Source organism: Aquarana catesbeiana, linkage group LG08 (assembly GCF_042186555.1).
Source record: "Aquarana catesbeiana isolate 2022-GZ linkage group LG08, ASM4218655v1, whole genome shotgun sequence".
NCBI lineage: Eukaryota > Metazoa > Chordata > Amphibia > Anura > Ranidae > Aquarana > Aquarana catesbeiana.
In genome coordinates this window covers 270,105,416-270,111,755 of record NC_133331.1, presented here as the reverse complement: position 1 = coordinate 270,111,755, position 6,340 = coordinate 270,105,416, and positions in this window count along the sequence as shown.

Here is a 6,340-nt window from a genome sequence, read left to right as displayed (position 1 = left end):
AAAAGTGTAATATTCCTTTACATTTCGTACCTGGGGGGTGTCTATAGTATGCCTGTAAAGGGGTGCATGTTTCCCGTGTTTAGAACAGTCTGACAGCAAAATGACATTTCAAAGGAAAAAAAGTCATTTAAAGCTACTCGCGGCTATTAATGAATTGCCGGTCCGACAATACACATAAAAGTTCATTGATAAAAACGGCATGGGAATTCCCCACAGGGGAAAAAAAAAAAAAAATGACGTGGGGGGTCCCCCTAAATTCCATACCAGGCCTTTCAAGTCTGGTATGGATATTAAGGGAATACCCGGCCAAAATAAAAAAAAAATGGCGTGGGGTCCCCCTCAAAATCTATACCAGACCAGGTCTGGTATGGGTTTTAAGGGGAACCCCGCGCCAAAATTTTAAGAAAAAATGGTGTGGGGCCCCCCAAAAATCCATACCAGACCCTTATCCGAGCACGCAACCTGGCAGGCCGCAGGAAAAGAGGGGGGGACGAGAGTGCGGCCCCCCCTCCTGAACCGTACCAGGCCACATGCCCTCAACATTGGGAGGGTGCTTTGGGGTAGCCCCCCAAAACACCTTGTCCCCATGTTGATGAGGACAAGGGCCTCATCCCCACAACCCTGGCTGGTGGTTGTGGGGGTCTGCGGGCGGGGGGCTTATCGGAATCTGGAAGCCCCCTTTAACAAGGGGACCCCCAGATCCCGCCCCCCCCCCTGTGTGAAATGGTAAGGGGGTACTTACCCCTACCATTTCACTAAAAAACTGTCAAAAATGTTAAAAATGACAAGAGACAGTTTTTGACAATTCCTTTATTTAAATGATTCTTCTTTCTTCTATCTTCCTTGCCGTTTTTATCAATGAACTTCTATGTGTATTGTCGGCAATGCAATAGTTTTAAATGGGTTTTTTCCTTCCAAATGTAATTTTGCTGTCAGACTGTTCTAAACACGGGAAACATGCGCCCCTTTACAGGCATACTATAGACACCCCCCAGGTACGAAATTTAAAGGGATATTACACTTTTATTGTTTGACTTTAAGCATTATTAAAATCACTGCTCCTGAAAAAACGGCCGTTTTTAAAACTTTTTTTTGCATTGATCCATGTCCCCTGGGGCAGGACCCAGGTCCCCAAACACTTTTTATGACAATAACTTGCATATAAGCCTTTAAAATTAGCACTTTTGATTATTCATGTTCGTGTCCCATAGACTTTAACGGTGTTCGCGTGTTCAAACGAACTTTTTTCCTGTTCGCATGTTCTGGTGCGAACCGAACAGGGGGGTGTTCGGCTCATCCCTAGTGGTGGGCTAATGGTAGTAGAATAGATGGGGTACTGGGGGTTCAGTCATCCCAGTCCCTATTGGTTGAAGCAGAGGGATGGAGGCAGCACAACTGCATTATTCCTGTGTCCCTCCTCATGCTGGGCCTAGGGTTGGTAAGTCTGAATGCTACCCTGAGCCCCGCCACTGCTGGGAACAGAAATGGGGAAACTTTTTATCCAAGGAGAGTCTCCTGAAAGCGGGGTCTGTCCCCAGAATCCGGTCACTTTCTGGGACCAAGAAAACTTTATTGCAACAGCAAGTCACATACAAAGTTGGGTTTTAATGTGCCGGTCACTTTTTTTTAAGCAAAACTGGTTGAACACTTAAACAGGAACTAACTGTCCAAAATGACTCCATGCTACTGTTTATAAGGCAAAGCATAAATTTGGGCTGGAATTCCTCTTAAATTGATTTTAGATTAAAACTGTCTAAATATGAGCTCTGGAGGTTACTAAACTGCTGAATGGGTGCTGATATTTGTCCTACCTGGAGGATAGAAGACAAATATTTTAATAAATACATGTGGTATCAGGTATGTGTTCCTAAGAAAAATGTGACTGCTAAATATAATTTTATTTAAAACTTCTGTTTACTCAACTTCCTTTTCTTTTATTATATAAGCCAACCCCGTTCTTTGTAGAGTAGACCTCCACCGAAGTCTTCCAGCTGTCTACATTCTCATAACCAACTGAACCACCCGGTAAGTATATGCTGGAATGTTGTTATCTTATTTTTATTCTTAATTTAATTATTGATAAGGAAAGAAACCTTTGTTTTCAAATTTCAGGTCAAATTTAAATTACTTCTGTTTTATTTTGATTTTAAATGATGGCAAGGTTCCTATATATCATTTTCTTCATTATGGCTTTTTTTTAGGTAATTTATTTTTCCAAGTTTCTTTAACCTTTAACTGCATTTGAGGAATCCATTGTTTCGCTATACTAGTTGCTAAATGGGTATGGTCAACCAAAAGTGTAAAACACCTTTTTTTTAAAGAAAGAAGGATTGCCTATCATGTCTGTATGACTTTTTTTATATATACAGTATATATATATATATAGATATATATATATATCTATATATATATATCTATATATATATAGATATATATTTATATAGATAGATATATAAATATATATCTATATATATAGTGAGAGAGAGAGAGAGAGATTCCAACGGTCTCAAACCAAAAGAGAATATATAAAAGAAATGTGCTTTTAAAGTGGTGGTTCCCACGGATATATTAAGTTATGTCACATAAATGCATCAATCATTTTTATACAGATATAAAAAGTTTATCATTTAGTACATATAATATTTTATATCAAAAAGAGAAAACAGGGCAACTGTAGGCCCATATATATATATAAAAACACATTTACGTTTTAAAAACATATCAGACAAAATATCACACGTGTTACATGGGTTCTGCCAACATGTTTCGTGGTATACGCCGCTTCTTCAGGGCTTTATTATCTGTGTGTGAATCAAAACATCTAGGAGTATTGGATGTTGGAGCTAGAGGGATACCATAACCAAACACTTCACCTTGCTGATGTAGTGCATAGGCAGGACCCAATCATCACATATATTATCTGAGTGGAAAAGTGACAGCACAGAGCATATTCGAAGATTAAGGTGCGGGACTCAGGGCAAAAGCCAAAATCTGTATATGCCACCAACAAAGACAAAGCCACCTGATGTAGATAGCATTCAATCCAACGTCATCAAATCCGTTATGCAAGAGAGGTCAGTGAAAGCCCTCGAGGCACCAGGGATCCCTGCAGGGGATGTCTGGGTCTCCCGAGAGCCCATTACTCCAGCCTCTAGACTTTTTTTTATACCAATGTTCTTAGTGATTTATTATGATGTAGATCTACACATGTGGACTCTTATAGGCTCTCTGGGCTGTATTTAGCTCAATTGTTAAAATTCAGACAGCGCTTAGTCAAAAAGCTTTTTAGTAGAAACATATCATATACTTGTTAAATCATATTACTGTAATCCTCATTTATTGTTCTTGTGCATTCAGTATATTCTCTGACTTGTGAATAATTCAGTAAGAAAGTCTTTTTTAAAAAAAAAAAAAAAGAAAGCACAAATGTCTCTTCTTTCCCTGGTTAGCTTGGGTTTTAGGCTCTAAAGTTCCTTGGGTCCCGTAATAAATACCTGTAGGTAGGCTGATTATTGGTGCTTTGGTTACATTTATTTTTGTTACTTCTTAAACTACCTTTTAAGGATGAGAAATGTTTAAAGATAAAAGGTACTTATTTAATTGTATCAAAATCAAAAATGTGTTTAACAGTAAATTTTACTGAGTAAGAGAATAAAAAAAATATATAAAACCTACGGAACATAAAGGTATAGTAGAAACTAAGATTTTTTGTCAGTTTTATGTGTGCAGATATGTGGAAATGTGTGTCAGAGTGTTAAAAACAATTTTAGTATAGAGCAGATATATTTAGCACATGGTGTAGTTCAAATCTTTCTTACCAGCCAACCAGTAGAAGAAGGGGATGGGATATTGCTCTTCAGTACATAGCAAAACCCAAAACCAGCCCTAGATGGTTCTAATCTTGTCTAGTTTACCAGGAACCAACCGAGATTCCAACCATGTTTGGACAGGCTGAATGTACCCAAGTTAACTAATGGATTAACTTGTGTACAACCAGCCTGCCAGATTTTACATGTGATTATTGCTAGCAGCTGTTTAAGCCACTATCAATAATAACTGTGTTCTCCCAGCAGGAGTGACTTCCCACGCTCCTCCGCCGGGAGAACACAATGGCTCAGTGGGAGGGATTCCCCTGTCAACTCTCTCTGTGTGAACACCTGTGGTTGCAGAAAAGAAATTTTCTCCATCTATGGCCAGCCTAACATACTTTCACTGAATTTCAATATCAATCACTTGATTCAAATATTTTTATGTATTCTAATATAGTTATACACCAGATATTATTATTTCATTGTGTGTGCCCTTATTAGGAAATTGTACAGTAGAAAGATAGCATTCATAAGTCATATTCCTTATAATGAACAATTATGTTCACATAATCTTAATAGTCTCATTCTCCTTCTTTCCAAACCTGGAATAAATTAATATCACAGGGACAGTTATCTGGGGACTCTTCCCATTCCTACAAGAAAAACCCTAAAGAAACCATTAGGCTTCAAGTACACTAGCAGCTCCTAAGCTTGAGTTTAGGAGCTTATGGCGTTTTTTGCCAAAGCTCCTAAACTCAACTCCATAAAAGCCTATGTGTCAATGTACATATAGACTTTTACCAGAGTTTAGGAGCTGCTGCGGTTAGGGGAGCTACAACCTCCCTCAACCTCCCTCACCTGAACGCAGAAGAATTACTTTCAGGATAATAGGAATGTTTTGACCGCCGGCCACGGGAAAACACAAACCGTGGCAAAACCGCAATAAAATTGTGTCAAAATTGTGTGGCAATTTTGCTGCATTTTGCATTTTCCCATGGCTAGCGGTCAAAGTAGGCAGTGTGTATATGAAGCCTTATGCCCCGTACACACGGTCGGACTTTGTTCGGACATTCCGACAACAAAATCCTAGGATTTTTTCCGACGGATGTTGGCTCAAACTTGTCTTGCACACACACGGTCACACAAAGTTGTTGGAAAATCCGATCGTTCTAAACGCGGTGACGTAAAACACGTACGTCGGGACTATAAACTGGGCAGTGGCCAATAGCTTTCATCTCTTTATTTATTCTGAGCATGCGTGGCACTTTGTCCGTCGGATTTGTGTACACACGATCAGAATTTCCGACAACGGATTTTGTTGTCGGAAAATTTTATATCCTGCTCTCAAACTTTGTGTGTCGGAAAATCCGATGGAAAATGTGTGATTGAGCCCACACACGGTCGGAATTTCCGACAACAAGGTCCTATCACACATTTTCCGTCGGAAAATCCGACCGTGTGTACGGGGCATAAGTCTAGTTAGTAAAGCAGATTCATATACAGTTAAATTAATTTCACTCTAATATCCTTTGGCACTGCTTGGGTGAGGGCCAGAGTGGGTAGACAAGGTAAGGCAAAAGGTATCCCTGTTTATGATAGAAAGCCCTGGAAATCATAGATAATGGAGATTGGAATGCCGGTTTTTGTGAACCAGCTCCAAAGGCGTCTAAGAACCTGCTGTGATATTCCTTTTGTGGGATTGAGGAATAAGATAGACCCCTAATCATTGTTTTAATTATGAGTAGCCAGATCCAGTAAAGTCTGGGAAGCATCAAGCAAATCCATAAAAAAAAAAAATATGATGGATTAGAGCTAATGAACATTGGACCTTTTATAATATTGGAACAATTTTTTTATTTGAACCTAACATCAGGGTGTTCCATGTTATTTTTTTTAACGTGTTTTCAATTTTGTTTTCTTTTTCTTTCCATGTATCCAAATTATCCACAGAGCCCAAAGATGTTCACCTTGAAGAAATCCCTGTTACTCCTTTTCTTCCTTGGGACCATCAACTTATCTCTCTGTGAGGAAGAGTAAGTATGCATAAGACTTTTAAATAAAAGTATAGACTTTAAAAGTTGAAAAGTGATTCTAAAGTCTAAGTATGTATTCAGGGCTGTTGTTAGAAATCACGGGGCCACGTACAGCCTTCCTGACAGACACCCCCTTCCCCGAACATATCAAAATGATATTTTCATTAAAAATACACAAAAATCATTATTAATGGACACAAACATAACATAATTCCTGCTAAATGTAAAAGATAAAACTGTATTGAGTTATTAAACGTTCTGTGTAAATGAGGTATTTACATTCATGTAAGTGCTGTGGCCTGTACAGTGGCCTGTATGGAGTAAATTGCTGGTTTTTTTTGGCAATGTGGCTATTGCTGTGTGCAGGAAGCTTAAATTACACTATGGGGATGCAGCAGCTGTACGAACACAGCCTCAGGTCATAATTTGACAGGCATGTGAATGCAGGTGCATGGCCCCCAACTATTGACAGCATGCTTTCAGGGCCACTCACCCACA